The sequence below is a fragment of the Pipra filicauda genome, unplaced genomic scaffold, assembly GCF_003945595.2.
Source record: "Pipra filicauda isolate LSUMZ 115617 unplaced genomic scaffold, ASM394559v2 scaffold138_size1969278_pilon, whole genome shotgun sequence".
Classification (NCBI taxonomy): Eukaryota; Metazoa; Chordata; class Aves; order Passeriformes; family Pipridae; genus Pipra; species Pipra filicauda.
Genome location: NW_024103862.1, coordinates 747,942 through 757,886, shown reverse-complemented (window position 1 = coordinate 757,886; position 9,945 = coordinate 747,942). Strand labels below are relative to the sequence as shown.

The window sequence follows — 9,945 nt, the reverse complement described above, 5'->3', positions numbered from 1 at the left end:
GGTGGTATACTGAAATAATAAATTACGATCCTGTCTACAAATCTCTGATTTCTTTAGAGATGCAGATTTTTTTTCCATAAACAATGATGCTTTCCAAACACCTTTTAAATAATTTGCAATCAGAAACGAGAATATAGAAGATTTTTAAGTACAGAGTGTCATATTAGCTTTCTGTATTCATCTTGATAAATTCTTAAGTTCTTACTGTGCATTTTCCAGGGTTTTGTTTTTCTGAATCTGCTTGTTTGGGAGAGCTCAGGCAATTTTTGACCCTGTTAACATACCTATTTTGCTATGTTTTTTCTCACTGTTAAGCAAACTGAAAAAGTAGGGAATTCAGTTCTGCTAAATTTGGTCCCCAAAACCTCTCCACCTCTCCTTAGCTTTTTCCTCTAGAACATTCAGAAAGCACGATCTGTTAGTGTGATGTCTGCTAATTCCTCCCTGCCAATATAATCACTTTCTAAACATTTCAGCTCTCAGAAAGGACAGAAGTGCATGGCAACTCTGTGTGTAACCTGGGCATTCCAGCTCCAATCCATACCCCCTAGGGGTAGAATGTTCATTTCCCCCAGCTTTACTGCTACCTCTCAGCAGCATTGATGGTTAAAACCCCGCCTTGTCCTTCTCAGACAGAAGAGGGGTTGCTAGTATGACTAGGTTGCTAGGTTTCTAAAATTAAGGAAAATGTAGGAATCATGTGCTACAGGATGCAAACCCCGAAACATGACAGGGAAATGCAGAGTTTTGGATGAGGAAACATGGAATACCTGTGTGTGTTATATTGATTTGTATTGCATTAGGTAAGGAGTCTATATGTGACACAATAATTTCTGTGTAAGTCTAGCAGATTCAAAGCCAGCTTTCTAGTGCCTATTTTGCAGGGATTTTTCAGGAGCATTTTGAAAGATCAGCCATCTTTCTCTTTCACTGATAGGGCTTTTCTGATTTAGCTCCGACATTTGTAATTGCTTCAGATGAGTTGTTATTGCCTTTTCCTGCCTGTACTTAGCTACTGCTTGCCTTTATTGGTCTTTCTAAATTCCAGATCTGGGCACATATAAGAAGATGGAAAGATTTGTCCTCCTGTTCCTTATCAGACTCATATCCCCTCCTTCAAGTTAGGTTTTGGGCTGGAACTGCAGTCTCAGTCCTCCAGGTTTATCCCAAATCACTGTCTCCTCTGCCCTTCATCCTACTTCATGTGGCTCAAGGAAGAAATATCCTGCGGTCAAGAATCCAACAAACACAGCTTCTGCTGACAAGTTTTCACCAGAAAAAGGTTCTTCAAAGCCAACCCTTAATCACTTGGGACCTGTTTGTAGTTCTTGCTTGCTGGACAAAATTGTTCTTACTTTCTGAGAGGGTGAGTGCTTGAATAAATTGAACAAAACCATGTGCACGTGGAGACATAAAAATCTATTGATTTTTGTGTTTGCCCACAAAATGTTAAAGAAGTTTGTTTGAACAACTGTTTTAAGCTGAACACAAAAGGATGAGCACAGGCAACAGAAGAAAATGCATTATAAATAAAAAAAAAGCAGTTTTCACCGTTCTATTGTACTTTGAACTATTTGTCTCCTTTCTGTGCTTCTCCATATTGCTCTATAAACTTCTGAGGTTGCAGAATTATTTCTCTTCACTTAAGTTTGAATAGAAACTCATTCTTCATTTCGACTCAGAATCGGTGGCAGTCTTCCTGATAAAATGCTCAGCTCAGTATTCCCCAAATTTTCCAGGCAGTTTCACAGTTTCCATGCAGGTGAGCTTGGGTAGTCTTTGTTCCTTCACATCCACACGTGAGCCACAGAATAGCCTTCATCTTGCAGGCTCATGTGTTGTATCTGCAGAGGTGGCAGTGTTTTTCTGTAGTTTAAGACGGTAAAAACAGTCGGGTGTTTTCATTTCTAATTCTTGTTTTCCTGTATTTAGGATTCCTTAAGATTTTGCATCCTTAGGTGTCTTTTCTCTGATGTGTTCTTTGTCTCCAAAGTTGAGAGAAAAAAAAAAAAAAAAAAGTTTATATATTGCTGAAATTTATAACATGATGTAACATGCCTTTATGGACTGCTAATTGTTTGAAAATGGATTAACGTTAACATAGTTGGTATCTGGGGTGCATTGATTTATCCATATTTTTAATCTCTATATGCCTGTATGCAAATCACCACGCAGACAAAAACAATATATCTGTGTTCCGAATCATAAACATCCAGAACCTGTGTTTCTTTGATTGCTTGCAGTTAGTATAACATAACCTTGCTAAATGTTCTTCTGTCAATCTACAAAACCTGTAAACAAGTCATCTTTGCATTTTCCTTATCTCTTTGCTTAAAGTCAGAAAAATGAAAAAAAAAAAATAAAAAGCTTTTGAATCCTTTGATTTAGAGAATTTATTTCCAGTAATTTTAGGACAGCCGTAACATAGCTGGATTTTCTGTTCCTGTAAGCTTACAATATTATTGACATATTAAAGTGTATCTTATTATGCAAGTTTTGCATAGTGACAGAAGGAACACTTCAAGGAAGAACAGAGGTTGTTCATATAGCAGCGCACTTAGAATTTTTTAATAATATGTGTAAGAAAAAATTGCTGACTCATTGAAACCAAGCAGTGAAATTGTACATTTTGTTAATTTACCCAATTCAAAAATTCACCTTGAATTAATGGATTAAAACACCTTGTTGTGAACATTTTCTTTTATTTGAAAATCTTTCTCTTCCTTCCTTTTCTCAGTTTCTTCCTATTTATCTTTGTTTGTCCTTTTTTTTCTGTCTCTTCCTCTTTCACTTTCTCTTTTGTTCTCGTTCTTTCTCTAATTCCCTTTCAAAACATGCTCTTATTTTAAAAATGTCCTAGATTTTGAGCTCCTAAATACACAAGAAATATTTTTCTTGATCCAGCCTGAGACCTATTCTATTTTTTTTTTTCAGATTTCAGCAGAAAACAGTCAGAATACTCTTCCTAGTAAATGAATTCTGTTACTCACTCTTCAAATGATTTTTTCTTGTCCTCTACCAGCTTATGAGAAGGTTATTTATTAATTTAGTTCCATTTATGCTTGGGTTAGGGGTTTGGATTTTTTTTCGAGGTAACATTAGTGCTAGCACCTAGTAGTACAATTACTTCTTTGCCTATCTTAGCATTGTTTGTCCTCTGATATTTGCCAAGAGCTGTCATACTTCCCCTCTGACTTCACTTTGCTGAGCTGACAAATCAAGTTCTTGTGATCAGATCATGATTGGAGACTCTTCATCCTCTTTGCTATCTTAGTAGCCTTTTGCTTGATCACGATTAATGGGGCGACATAATCCCAATGAAAGCTTGCCTACATCTAGGGTTATAGCATAAAATAATTTCCTCTAATAGCATCCCACTAGCTTTTTTTTTTTTTTTCCAGGTGTATATCACACATGTAGCATACAGATATTATGCAACAAAATAATACCCCAAGTCCTCTTCCTCCCTCTGCTTCCAGACACTTGCAGTCCTAACTTACAACATGAAATAGTTTCATTCATTCCAGGCCAGGATGTTCCGTGTTCTCAAGCAACATTTGTTTTGTTTCTATTATTCCCATTCCGTAAAGTGATTGTGTTCTTTCTCACACAGTATTCCAGAAATCCTACATTTTTCATAGATACAGAAAAGTGTTTCTGGGCCAACTCTGCTATTATTATGTATTATTTCTCTTTATGCAGGGTTAATGCTCTATTTCTATTGCGTCTATATTATTAGGAAGCCCTTGGATGCATTTAATTGACTGCACTAACAGTGTAGTGTGAACACTGACCTTGGTCAGACCCATTGCTGTGTTAGTAGTATGAACCTTGAGTTCAAAGGGATTCAGCAGTCCCAAAGTGTTTGTCCTGTCCTGGCAGTTAGCGGGGCTCGTATTCCGGTACGTAGCTATGGATCTGAAGCACAGCTGGGGACTGCAGTATGTGCTGCAGCGCCATCTTAAATCAAGACTTCATTTAGGGAAGGATGGAATTCCTTTTGAAATGTGTATTGCACCCTTTGTGCTTCAAATCTTGACCATGCATGTTTAAACCTGGCTCTTGATCTAAGAGTGCAACATCTTGCTAAAAAGTCAAGCTTACTAAAATTAAGTTTGTGAACATATAAGTGCAGAAGATCTGTCTGAACAGGCACATATATTGTTTTGATTTTACACTTACCAAGATAAAATTAACACTTCTTTCTTTTTACCTGAGAGGTTTCTATGTATTTCTTAAATACTCATGACCTGAAACCTATAGCTGATGTCACCGGTTTGACTAATGTGGGGAATCTGACATTTTAATTGTTTGAAATTGAGCAAAAGAAATGCAAAGAAGAAAAACCCACGGATTTTTCTGTTTCTTTTGGGATTTTGGTGCTCTTTTCAAGGAAATGATTTATTCTGATTGGCCCTTAGAATCCCCTACAGAGGAACTATAAATCTTTAAAATAGGTCAACATCTCACTAATTATTGCTTTAATTAGTGACAGCCACATAATAATTTTTATTCCTCTGTTCAATTTAATAGGAGTCAGACATATTTGAATTTTTCTAATTTGAAAGAAGTTGTGTCCTTGATTTTTAATGGACTTCACCCAGTCTGGCAGATTACTTGGAAGTATTGATGGTAAAAATTTAAAGACTGTACCTTTAGTTTTCCTGTCACAGCTGCTCTTTTCATTTTATCCACAAATATTAGTAGGCTGAGCATGTATTACCTGAAGAAATGACAAATAGCAAAAAGTTCTTAATTAGGTTTGAAAAACAACAGCGTGAAGGTAAGAGATTTTTACAGAGACCTGTACATTCATTAAAAAATGTTCTCTCAGTTGATTGTCTCATACACTAGACGTATAACAGTAAATCAAATAATATATGGTTTAAATGGTCCAAAAATACTTTCAACACCTCTACTAGATCTAGTTTGTGAGATAGGAATAGTGTATGGAGTAAGTTTTGGGTTCAGAAAAGACTGAACAGTTGTTTTACACAGGTTGTGCCAAATGACATCACAGTGCTGGGCCATAACCCTCTGAAGTTGGAAAGACCTATGTATGTTCCATGTTCCAAGTCCTGTAATAATACTTCAAATAATTATGTTATTCTCTGTTAAAATTTCTAAGAAAATAATACTATTGCCTTGCTTATTAACTTCTTTATCAACTGCATTCATTAAGATCAGCTCAAATATACACTAGTTAGTTGCTGTAAACAGAGTATTTCATCTTGCATTTTCTTGTACAAAAAATTTATACAAAACTTATTAGTGATGGAGTTAACAACCTTAGATTACATTTTAAGTACTATTGTACAAGTATTGAGTGTGTATTTTAGTTAATACTATTTAACATGCAAACTGTACTTCACCGCCTAATAAACAGAATTACTTTAACATGGCAAATTATAAAGCAACCTTAGTATAAACAGTACACCAAGTTAATTTAACAGGTTCCTCCTGTTAATTAATTTGTCCTTGATTTACAATTTAAAATATTTTATACCAACAGCATATTTAAAATTTGGTATTTCTTCCCTGTTTTCTGATTGTGGGACTTCTTTAGTCAGGTTTTTATAAGACTACATCTGACACACAAACATTTAGTATAGAGTAGTGTGGTATTCTTAATATCCACCATGCTAGTAAAGCAGTTCCTGATTAAGTAAAAATTAATTTACATTAGACTGCAAATTACTATCTCTATTATCTCACTCTTCTCACTTCTCAGTATTGTGGTAATTTATCAGTACCAGAGGAGCTAAGTAATACAAAAGAAATGTGGGGAATTTCGTGCAGAGTATGAAAATTAATCTCATTACATACCTTGCTGGCTGGCTCATCCACTTTCCTGCCGTGTGGCAGTCATCGCGGTGCACCAGGCCTTGAAGCACCAGACACATTGCTTCTCCTCTGCTTCTCTCAGTGGGAAGATCCTGCTGCTTGAACAGCCCTTCAGGGTGGAGACAGTGGGACAGTGCTTGTTCTGCTGGGAAGCTTGCTTTGCTTATTGCCTGACTTACCTGTGCTCTACACCTTTCTTAGCCACCACCTTGAGTACAGGATAAGTGAAATAAAATGAAATGTTGGCGTCTAATCATCCCAGTTCAAAAACTAAATTTTAACTTTTTGAAAATGACTGGCCTGTGTCTGTAAATTGGACAATACCTTGAGTCTGCCTCTTGCTACAGTAGGACCATTTGCCCCTGAGTGAAACTGATGCCCCAGACTGCCTCAACAGCTGCAGTAAGCAGGTAGTAGCTCATTTCCCTCCATATTTTCGTGTCACAAATGATACTCTACAGATCTGAATCTACATGAGACAGATAGCCTCGATTCCCACTGGGAAGGCATGGAAGGATCGCTTCTCACGCTCTACGTTGCAAAACATTTTAGAATGACATTTGTAAGCTATTTTTGATTCGGAACATTGCTTCTAAACGGCTCGTACTTGGAAGTTTCTCGTGTTCTGCCGCGCCGGGTTTGAGCGAGACTGGAGCGGGGCTTGCGCTGCGCTGGGCGATGCGCGGTGCGCGGCCGCCAGGGGTCGCGGCAGTGCCGGCGGAGGGGCCGCATCGTCCCGCATCCCGCCCGGCCCCGCCGGGGCAGCGCCCGGGGGCGTCCTGCGGCCGTCCCGGGGCCGAGCTCTGCCCCTATGGCTCCGGGCAGGCGTCGCTTAAGGAGGAAAAAAGGAAAAACAATTTAAAAAAAAAAAAAAAGGGGGAGGGAGTAGTGGGAGGGCGTGGGTGTGTTCTTCTAACTCAAGGAGAGGCTGGCAGGCAGTGCTCCCTGCTCCTCTCCGTGAGGAGCCTTGGAAATCAGACTACCCCCAAGAAAAATTGCTGAGAGCAGGGTTTTGTTCTGTTCTTGGAGTAAGAAGGCAAGTGGTGAATATTAAATGCAGGTTACTTTCAGATGCCGCTGCCATAACCTCAACCTACGGCAGAGATGTGACATCAGAAGGGGAAACATGGCTCTAGATGGCATAGTTCATCAGCTGGGTCTTCAGACCTTCCTTACATCCATTTTTTATGTGCTCCATCATCATCGTCACCACCATTATTATTGCCACTGTAGTTTAGAAGGGAGGAAGGTTCCCTGTTTCTGAAAGCTTTCCAAAAGAACCTCCATCTATTCCAAAGTTCCACTTCTTTCCAAGCAGTAAGAAATATTTATAAAATTACATTGAGAGATTGGCAGTAGCAGGTTCACTTACATATTTATGTTTCTTTTGCTGTGGAAGCATAGAATGTTTATAACAAAGCTTTAGCACTGATTTCCAAGAAAACAAGAAGGAATGAGATGTGGTGGAGATAATGCCTTAGTGCAGGGGTAGTCAGTTCACGTTTGTAATCCTGCAAAGAGTTTAGCTGAGTCCTTCATGTTGCTCAGGACAAAACACATTTAAAAGACTTCCCTGTTCTCTACCTGTATGAGGGTTAACCTTGGCTGTGCATCATCCTGGCCCACACATGAGCAGGCGAAGATGGACTTTCCTCTGTTTACTGCATGGCTCTCCTGAGATCCTGCGAAGTGCTGGGTCTTACAAAGAACACATAAACAAGAAGAAATGATACACAGAAATTAGAGCAATCTGAGGGTACATAGAAAATGTGCAAATGTGCATATGTATGTGTGGGTAGATGTGTATATATGAAGAGGCATCTCAAAATCAAGAAATGAGAGAAGCTATGTGGCACGGCAGGAGCAGGCAGTGCATTGAGAAAAACTCATCCTCAGCTCTCTGAGCTGAGAAAGGATGGAGTAGCCCATGTACTTCGTCTGTCTACTGGGCAGCATAAGGATGATTACAAGGAAATGAAGAGGCTGAGGAAAAAGTAAGATTTCTCCTCTTCTATCCCTTTGCAGAGAAGGGTGATCAGTCCAATTTGCAATCCAGTTTTTGGTAAAAAACCCACTGCAGTCAGTGCTGTCTCCTGAGCGCAATAGAAAAGAGGACAAAGCTCTACGACCTTCAGGTAGATGGTGTTGTTATCATTTATAGTTCTTGTAGTTATTGCTGTTTCTTAGTTGTTTTGCCTTATTTAGTGTTTGAGAGCATCCCCTGCCCTGGCTGACTGTGGCTACCGTTTGATAGACGGCAGAGTAGAATTAGGCCGCGGCAGATGGCCGCGAATGGAGCCGGGACGGGAGCGTGACAGAGCCCCCGCAGGACTTGCTTCCACCCTGGCTGTTTCAGAGTGGCGGTTGGAAGGACTCGACGGGAGGGATGCGCCGGGGGACCCGCTCGAGGACTCCGCCGGGGCAGCGTCTGTGCACCGCGCAGGCCAAACCGCTCTCCTGCCCTACCCTCAGGGACGCTAGGTTTTCTTCCGCCGGGGACGCTCCCATCACGAGGGCCACCCGGTGCCACCGGGACGTGTCTGCACGACCGGGAGCAGGTGGCCTGGCCGCCCGCGTCGGGAGTTCGATGACGCTGCCAGCACCAGGGACAGCGCCGGCCGCGGTCCCGGCCCCCACCTGGCCCCCTCTCGGTCCCTCCGCTCCTTTGTTCCGAGGCCCCGCGGAACAAAGACTTCCGCCGCCGACGGCGCGGAGACCCCGGCCTCTCCCGTCCCCGCCCCCGCCCCCTCCCCACACCTGCCGGCTTGGCCCCGCCACCGCCGTCGTCTCCACCGGAGCCGCCTCTCCGGTGCCCCTGGCCGCACACGCCCCGGCCCCCGCGCACAGCGCGATGCCACCGCCACCCCGCCGCCCTCCCCCGCGCGTAAGCTGCCCCGCACACACTACCCCGCCGCCGCCGCCGCCCCCTGCTCCGCGCTCGCAAATCGCCGCCTTGCCCTGCCGCCCAGACCCGCGCAAAAAGTCCGCACGCCGCTCCGCTGCCCACCGGCACCGCTCTGAGCCGGCCTCCCCACACCGTCCCCGTACTCTACTCTCCTCCGCTCCCCCTCGCAACCGCCGCACACTCCTCTTCGCGCGTCCCGGCTGCCTCTCCGCACACGTCTCTGCTGCAGTGTCCCCGCCGCACATCCAGCATCTCCCGCACCCATTCACCAGCGCCGCACATGGCTCTGCCGGCCCGCGGCACAGACGATGTTCTGCTGCCTCTCGCGCACCGCGCCACTGCCCCAGGGCCCGCGTTCCTCGGCTTCCAGAGAAGTCCCGCAAGAGGAGGAGCCACTACCGAGCGGGCACCCCTAGCTACCGGCTGGGCGATGCGCAAAGAACAATCCTCGCGATGATAATATTAGAAAATGTATTTATTTCCCATTAATCGACTTTACATGATTCAGCCCAAGAAAGCAAGAGGTCGAGTCACCACCACCTTGAAAAACCACCACGGCTACCCCAACGCTCCAGTAGTCCCCCACGGCCCCGTTACCTGCTGATGACAGCTGCCCTCGCGGGCGCCCGTCCCATGGCAGTGACATCTCTCCACCGGGTTGCGCCGATCAGTATGCCAGTCCTAGTTAGTCTCGGTTTCCATAGGTGAGTACAGGTTGTCGAGCTCTTTATTGCTTTGTCTCTCCTTTTTTTTTTTTTTTGACTTTTCAGTTTTCTATTACTTTTAGTATTAACGTTTTTGTTATGGTGTGTTCTAGCGAGATCTTTCATGCTGCTTTGAGGATCCGCTCTTGGCATTCACCGCGTGCCTTAATTGTATGACATTAAATCAAGGTCCGCTGTGAACACGGAGAGTCAGAGCCTTAGAGCGCTCTCTCTCTCTCTCTCTCTGGAAGCAGAACAGCAACTGATCCCCGAAAAAACCCCGGTGATTTCCCTCTGCCCTAGTCCCATCCTGGCCTGGGCTGCATATAACTCATGCTCGAATTTTCTGACTAGCCGGTCTGTTGTTTGCAATGCTCAGGAAGCTGTTAAATATGTATTTAATGGATTAAAAAAAAAAAAAAGGGGGAGAGAAATTAAACGTGTGCCTATTAGACACTTCCAGGTGATTGCTCTAATTTCACCAGCGTCTTC

The 9,945-nt window shown here is 43.0% G+C and overlaps 1 long non-coding RNA gene across 1 annotated transcript; it reads right to left on the bottom strand.

Moving 5' to 3' along the window:
• Window positions 1–254: 254 nt before the first annotated feature.
• LOC114002268 lies at window positions 255–8,541 on the bottom strand. Its single transcript, XR_003545814.2, has 3 exons — window positions 5,827–8,541; window positions 4,654–4,723; window positions 255–1,985 (listed from the first exon to the last, which is right to left on the bottom strand). It is a non-coding gene; the product is annotated as an uncharacterized LOC114002268 (long non-coding RNA).
• Window positions 8,542–9,945: the final 1,404 nt, after the last annotated feature.